At 46.9% G+C, this 8383-nt stretch overlaps 1 pseudogene; it reads left to right on the plus strand.

Moving 5' to 3' along the window:
• The first annotated feature begins 602 nt into the window (after nucleotides 1-602).
• LOC139361076 (protein FAM90A5-like) lies at nucleotides 603-7656 on the plus strand (annotated as a pseudogene).
• The last annotated feature ends 727 nt before the right edge of the window (nucleotides 7657-8383 follow it).

Consider the following 8383-nt stretch of genomic DNA (forward strand, 5'->3'; position numbering starts at 1 on the left):
TTGGGAGCTGAGCATCCTCTGTGCAGGAGGAGGGCCCGCGGTCCACTGTTTGCATCGGCCCCTGGGGGTGTGCCCCCACCCCAGCTTCTCAGCCCGTACGGGGACGTGGCCAGGGCTCCTCACCTGCTCTGTGGCTCTAGCTCTGAACAGCTCACTGGGTGACTCTGACAGCTTCCTCCCCAAAGCTTGGATCCTCCTCTTTGGGAATGGGGTGTCCCAGGCCCCTGCAGGCAGGAACCAACCCCCAGCTCCTCTGGTGGGCCCTCCTGGGCTTTCTTACCTACTGGCTTGTGAAACCCGGTTGGCCAAACGTGGTGTCCTATTTTTATTTTGGCCTTTTTCTTAGTGTGTGTTTTCTGTAACTACTGCTGTGTAGATCTTCTATTTGAGTTTTAGGTAGAGAATCTTGCCCACCCAGAGGTCCCCCACCCCAGAGAGCCTCCACTTCGGCCCCCCCGGGCTGGTCCTGCCTGTGCTCCGCTTGGTGTGAATGTTAAGTGTGATGGATCCACATGGCTGCTTGACCCTGCATCTCCTTCCTTCTTGTTGCTGAGGCCAGTTCTGTTCTCTCTTTCTCCACCTGAGCTGCACTTGAAGCCAAGATGAAGGATGGGAAGTGGTTGCTACGAAGGACCCTCCTGCAGCGAATCCGCTGTGAGGAGGCTGTGCTGGCCCAACCTGTCATTTACTTCTCTAAACTCATTCCAGAGGTCGGCAAGGGGCGGCCTGTCCCTGCCTGCTCTTGTCGCCCGTGAATCAAGAATGGATTTTACATTTCCAAATGGTTGAACAAATAAAAAAATAACACTTCATGACGCTGAGAAGTTTCCATGTCCATAAGTAAAGTTTGATGGGGGTGCAGTCATGCCCATCTCTTCACAGGCCACCTGCAGAAGGCTGCTGTCGTGCAGCCATGGCAGAGTTGCATGCTTGAGGCAAAGATTAGTTGGCAAAGCTGAAAATACTGACTCCTGGCTCTTTAGGGAAACAGTTTCCAGTCCCTGGTTTAAGGGCTGTGTGGCAGAACCCCAGGATCTTGGTCAGCTTGTTCCTCACTCAGGGCCTGCTGCGGCCTTAGCTAGTATGTCTGCAAAGTCTGCATGCTATGGTGCCTCTCATGGGACTTTGAGCTCTGTCGCTAGATTTCAGGGTATCTGCCTCATGGTCATCTGTCTCACCAACAGAGACCCTGTGGCCAGATTCAAAGTAGCAGGAGCAGTTGGTCTTTGGCAGCAAGGATACATTCGAGCTGAGCTGCCACCCACCCTGAGGTGGTCCCATGACACCCACTGTCTGAGTCAAAGTTGGGGCAGAGCTGGTGTCCTGAACTGCCCTGCAATGTGGATCACAATAACCAGTGGGGAGGGGGGTTGCTATTACTCCCCATATCGCGGGGAGTGCCTCACCCCCTGAGATGTGGATCGTAACAGCCAATTACTCCCTCCTGCAATGTGTGTCCATTATTAGCAGTCTCTTTTGTTCAGGATATTAGGAACAATTTCACAGGTTGTGTGTACACAGCCTGCGATAGGAGAATGAATACCATCTTCTGCACCTCCGGATATTAGGAACCGTATCACACAATGGGTGTACACTTTTTGGGAGATTTGGGATAATGTCGTCCTGTGTTTCCCTGAATATTCGGAGAAATATCACAGGGTGGCTGTACACCCACTACTCTCTTGGCAGGAACATCATACTTTACCTACTGGAAATTAGGAGCAGTATCACAGACTGGGTGTCAAGCCACTGTCATACTGGAAGTAATATCATGCTCTCTCCCACAAGTAATGAGGAACAATATCACAGCGGGTGTGTACCTTCTCCGGTAGTGGGAGTAGTATCATCATCTCTTCCTTTAGATGACAGGAACAATATCACAGGGTGGGTGTACAATCCGTGTGTTTTTGGAAGCAATGTCATTCTCTCTTCTTCTAGGTTTTACGACTCATATCACAGGTGGGGTGTATACCCCTTGTTATATTGGATGGAATCTCATTCTCTTTCAACATGTAACTTTAGAACAATATCCCACGGGGGGTGTCCATCCCTTCAATATTGGTACTAATACCATCTTCTCCTTTCCTGGATATGAGAAACAATATCACAGGAGGGTGTACACCCCTTGCAATGTTGGTAGTAATGTCATCTCTCCCCTCTGGTTATTAAGGACAAAATCCCAGGGTGGCTGTACGCTTCCTACTTTATTGGGAGTTATATCATCCACTCACCCCCTGGATATCAGGAACCATATCAGAGAAGAGGGGTCCACCCCCTTCGATATTGTCAGCCATATCATCTTCTTCCTGCTTGGATGTTAGGAATGATACCCTGGGGCTGGCTGCGGTGTACACCCATTGCGATATTGAAAGTAAAATCAACCTCTTTCCCGCTAGATAGTAGGAACTATATCACAGGTGTGTGTGCACCTTTTTGGATATTGGTAGTCCTCTCAGCCTCCACCTCGCTGCATATTAGGAACAATATACGGGGGGCAGGGTGGTTACACGTCCTGCAATGTTGAGAGCAATATTCTTCTCTTTCCCCTGTACATTAGGAACCACATAACAGGGTTCTGTAAGCCTTCTGCGATATTAGGATTAATGTTATCCTCTCCCCCAATGAATGTCAAAAACAATATCACAAAAGGGTGTACACCCCCTGTGATATGGCCAGTAACATCATCGTATCTACCTTTGGATACTAGAAACAACATCACAGAGGGTGTGTATGCTCCCCTGTGATATTGGGCATAATGTTATCCTCTCTTCCCCTAGATATTAGGAATGATATCCCTGGTGGTGGGAGGTGGAGTACATTAAGAACAACATCATTGGGTGAGTGTACACCCCTTGCGATATTGGGTGTAGTATCATCCTCTCTTCCCTAGGATATTAAGAAAAATAACACAAGAGGGGTGTACAGCCCCAGCCCCTGCGTTCTTGGGAGCAATAGCATCTTCTCCCCCTCTCGATATAAAGAACAATATCCCAAGGTAGGTGTACATCCCCTGGGATATTGGGCGTAATGTCATCATTTCCCAAAGTGGATATTGGGCATAGAGTCCCAGAGGGGTGTACGCCTTCTTCGATATTGGGAGTAATATCATCTTCTCCCCTCAGGATCGTAGGCAAAATATTGAAGGGGTTTTACAACTCGTGCGATATGGTCAGTAATATCATCCTCTCCTCACCTAGATGTTCGGAACTATATTACAGGCGGTGGCATACTTCTTGTGATATTGGGAGTTATATCATCCTCTCCCACTCTGGATATAAGGAAGAAGATGACTGAAGGGATGGACACACAGTGCGATAGTTTCAATAATGTCATCCTCTATCCCCTGGCTATTAGGAATAACATCATAGAGGGGTGTACACTTTCCTTGATATTGGGAGTAATATCATCCTCTCCCAGCTGGATATCAGGAACAAGTCTATTAATTATTAATATTAATAACTATAGTAAAAATTAATAACAATCATCAATATTAATAATCACAATAAAGATAGTATAAATTAATATTGGTAAAAAATATTAACGATTAGTATAACAATTAATCATAATATCAATATTAACAATAAAATAATGATATCAGCAATTAATGTTACTTATATCAATACTAAGTGATGTTGGTAATAAAATAATAATTAATATTAAGAACTAATAATATTGTTAAATGACATTAATATTACTAATTATTTTCAAGCGTGCATAATGATATATTTAAATTAATTATTCATAATTAATAATGATATCATATTAATTAATAGTGTGATTGATAATTATTAAAATCGACATAGATGTTTAATAATCATATTATTACTCCTAATACCAGAGGGGGTGTACACCTACCTGTGATGTTGTTCCTAATATCCAGGGACAGAGAACATGATTTTAGTTTTAATATCATAGTAGGTGTGCACTCACCCTGTGCCACTGATGCTAATATCTAGGGGGTAGAGTATGACATGAATCCCAACATAGCAATGAATGGAAAGCCACCCAGTGATATTGCTCTTAATATTCACGGAAGAAGCGTGTGATATTACTCCCAATATCCCAGGGAGGGTACAGCTCTTCTGTGATATGGTTCCTAGTATCCAGAAGGGGAGAGGATGTTAATAATTCCAGTATCGCAGGCTGTGTTCACCCGTCCTGTGATATTGTTATTTATATCCTGGAAGTGAGAGGATGATATTACTCCCCATAGAGCAGGAGGCATACACCTAGCCTGGGATATTGTTCCTAATATCCATGGAGAGGAGAGGCTGATATTACTTCTAATATGGCAGGGGGTGTACATCCACCCTGTGATATTCTTCTTAATATGCCAAGGCCGAGAGGTTGATATTACTCCCAGTATCGCAGACACTGTACACCCCCATGTGATACTCTTCCTGATATCCAGAACGGGAGAAGATGGTTTTAATCCCCATATCGCAGGAGGTGAACACACACTCTGTGATATTTTTCCTAATATGCAGGGGGAGAGAGGATAATATTATTCCCAATATTGCAGAAGATGTACACATGTCCCCGCGTGATATTGTCCTTAATAATCCAAGGCACAGAAGATGATGTTACTCCCAATATCACAGAAAGTGTACATCCCCCAGTGATGTTGTTCCCATGATCCACGAGGGGAGAGGATGATACTACTTTCAATATTGCACGGGGTGTATACGCCCCCAGTGATACTGTTCCTAATTTCCACCGGGGAGAGGATGATACTACTCTCAATATCGCAGGGATTAAAAATATGGGGGTGTACAGTGTCTGTGATACTAGGAGTAATATCAACCTCTCGGCCTTGGAATAGAAAGATGAATATCACAGGGTGGATGTACACCCCCTGCCACATTGGGAGTAATATCCTCTCCCTTCCCAGATATTAATAACAATGTCACAGGGCTGGTGAACACAGCCTGTGACACTGGAATTATTATCATCCTCTCCTCTTCCTGATATTAGGAATCATAACACAGAAGAGCTGTACCCTCCCTGTGATATTGGGAGTAATATAATACGCATCTTCCGTGAATATTAGGAGCAATATCACCGGGTGGCTATCTATTCATTGCTATGTTGGGAGTCATGTCACACTCTACTACACTGAATATTAGGATCTGTGTCACAGGGTGAGTGTACTCTTATTGTGATATTAAAACTAAAACCATGCTCTCCCTCCCTGGATATTAGGAACGACATCACAGGTAGCTGTATACACACTGCAGTATTAGGAGTAATAATATGATTAATTATTAAACATCAATGACCGATTTTAACAATTATCGATTATACTAATAATTAATAGGATACCATTATTAATTATGGATAATTATTTTAAATATATGATTATGTATGCTTAAAATTAATTATCAATATTAATGTCATTTAGCAATGCTAGTAGTTCATAATATTAATCACTATTTTATAACCAACCTCACTTAGTATTAAGTAACAATAATTGCTGATATCATTATTTTATTGCTAATACTGATATTGCTATTAATTGTTAACTACTAATCGTTAAAATATTTTTAACCAATATTAATTTTTACTATCTTTATTGTGATTATTATTGTCGATGATTACTATTAATTTCTATTATATTTAATAATAATTAACAGACTTGTTCCTGATATCGAGCTGGGGGAGGACGATGTCAGGTGGGGAAGCTTCGTGCAGGTTCCCCATTACAGGGGGAAAAGCAATGGAATCCAAATACTGTTCCTTACTTGGGAAGCCTAGAAGGCCACTGTGGGGATGGGAAGGTTGGCACATGAGGGAAGGTGCAGAAGTGGAAAGGGCACAAGAGTTCCACTTATTTATCACAAAACACAGAATGGGACTGGGCCTCAGACAGGGTTCTCCCTGTCTCCTAGGGAAAACTGGATGCATGGCCTGAACTTTTTCTCTTCTGCAGGCAACAAGACCCGCAGAGGAAGGCTCCCTTCCAGACCTTCTCTGGGAAACCTTCGGAGAAGCCGCTGCCAAATCGAAAAGAATCCATGGAATCTTGGATTTATCTGAGAGTGAGTGTCACCCTGGGTCCCTGTTCTTTGCTCCACTAGGTCACTCTGGTTGATTTACTTTCCGGTTGCTGTGTGCGTGAGGGGATTGGGGAACCCCTCTTCCCTGCCTTCTTGGGGTCAGGGACTCCACGATCCTTCCAGGTCCATTTGATTCCAGGTGAAGGCATCTGAAGGTGCCGTATTTGCTGTTGCTTTCTTTCTGTGCAATGACGGCAAGCCTGCCAACAACATCTTCCTAGTGGCCTGAGGAAATTAGTCCCTCAGGGGCCCCAAACATGGAGGAGGCTCACCCCAGGAACATGCATGTTTTCAGAAAAGACGTCCTGGGAACCCTTGAGACACTAACCTGCCTTCAGAAGGGCATTAGTCCGTCCCACTTCACGGAAGGCTGAGTGGAGGCGCTTTGATCCAGTGAATGCCCAAGACACAGTCTTTAGAAAAATGGTATTCTTAGATCATAGCTGGAGAGTGCATTTTTCATGGGTCTTGTCCCGATCAGCACTCACATTGAGGCTCTGTCCCTACTTCCAAGGACGGCCTGTCCATACCGTATTAAGAATTTCCTGCTGTGTGCACCTTGTCTTTGGATGTGGTTGATTTCCATGATGGCTCCATGCCGAGGAACCTCTAACATGTGTGGTCTCCTTTCTTTCAGGTTGCAAGCAGGCCAATGCCGATCCACACAACCAATAAGAGGCCACGCGTGGACCCTGCCCTCACTGATGGCTCAGCTACCAAAATGTCTGACACGGTATCCGTCTTGGCTTCACTGTCTCCCCTCAGGAAAGCCAGTCCGAGCTCCTCGTCAAGTCTCCGACCAAAGGAACGACAGACAGGGGCTGTGGCCGACATCCCTCAGCCGAGAGTCAGGCAGCAGGGCCCGGAGCCTCTCGTCGTGGTGAAGCCGACACACAGCAGGCCTCAGGGTGGCCGCCGAGAAGTTCCCCAGGCTGCCTCCAAGCCCCACGGCCTGATCCGGGTCATCAGCCCCCAGGCACAAGACAAACGTCCTGCGGTGACCTCACAGCCCTGCCCACCAGCCGACACACACAGCCTGGGCCTCGGCTCCAATCTCAGTTTCAGGCCAGGAGCCAAGAGACCTGCCCAGGCTCCGACTCAGGCTTGCCTGAACTTCCCCAAGAAACCGAGAACAGTTCCCTTCCAGATGCCCGAAAATGCCATCTAGGGAGGTGAGCTGGGGGCCCTGGAGACCCTCCAACCTCTGCCAGCTGCAACCGAACTCAGACCAAGTCCGTCGCCCCAGATGAGCAGGGGGACACCCGCCCAGGTGCCCAGCAGCGACCGGCAGCCTCCGCACAGCAGATCTTACCTGTCTACTGCCCAGGCCTGCACCATGTCCCATCACCCAGCGGCCAGCCACGATGGGGCCCAGCCTCTCAGAATGCTCTTCCGGAGACTGGAAAACGGATGGTGGAGCTCCAGCCTCCTGACAGCTCCCTCGTTTCCCTCTCCTGAGGAGCCGGGAGACTTCCTCGCTCACAGCCCTCGTGTCTCAGAGAAGTCTGAGGCTCCCTGTGATCCTGTCCCCCTGAGTGTCCTCTATGAGGACCTTCAGGTTTCCTCCTCCTCAGAGGACAGCGATTCTGACCTGGAGTGAGACTACAGGTGACCGGGGCTCCATTGCACCCAGCTCCCGTGACTTGGAGGGGTCTGTGGGACTGAGGAGCACAGAGCAGAGAGCAGACTGTGTGTGGTGACTCCCAAGCTCCCCAGCTGTGGTGCTTCTGTGGATGTTGGAGCCCAGGCCAGGCAGGGACCACATGCAGAGACTCTGCCTCATCGAATTCTGGTGAGGGACATTGTAGTTCGCAGGGCTCTCCGGAAACCCGCCACCAGAAGCTTCTGTGCCAGTGTTTCATTGCCTCAGAAACTGGGTGACGGCGACGCGCGGGAATCAGACTTCCGCTGTGATGTCAGTAGGAAACTGGGGAATGACTGTGTGTTTGCTCTCTAGATGGCTGAGTCAGGGAACAGTTAGGGAACCCTGAGAGATGCAGGCCTTCAGCTGTGCCCCGCCCTGACAGCAGTGTTTTGGACGCTGTGAAGCGTTCTGTGCATAGCGTTCTTGGGGTGTTTCCTCAGCCTGGAAAATTGGGCTCTGGAATGCCGTTGGAAGTAGGTGTGTTTAATTCGTTTTGAAGTGAATAAAATTCTCAAAAAGATGACGTACTCTCTTTTGACTTTCATTCCGTGTTTGTGTGTAACTGATTTTCCAAGGGCTTGAAAATGTCTTGACTTGTCAGTAATCCAAGTCATTATGTCTCTGAAACAGAGTTGATTGAGGGGACCGCAGGTCTTCACAGGACCTGTGACTTCTTAAACAT

Source organism: Macaca nemestrina (genome assembly GCF_043159975.1).
Source record: "Macaca nemestrina isolate mMacNem1 chromosome 4 unlocalized genomic scaffold, mMacNem.hap1 SUPER_4_unloc_8, whole genome shotgun sequence".
In the NCBI taxonomy this organism is placed as follows: Eukaryota; Metazoa; Chordata; class Mammalia; order Primates; family Cercopithecidae; genus Macaca; species Macaca nemestrina.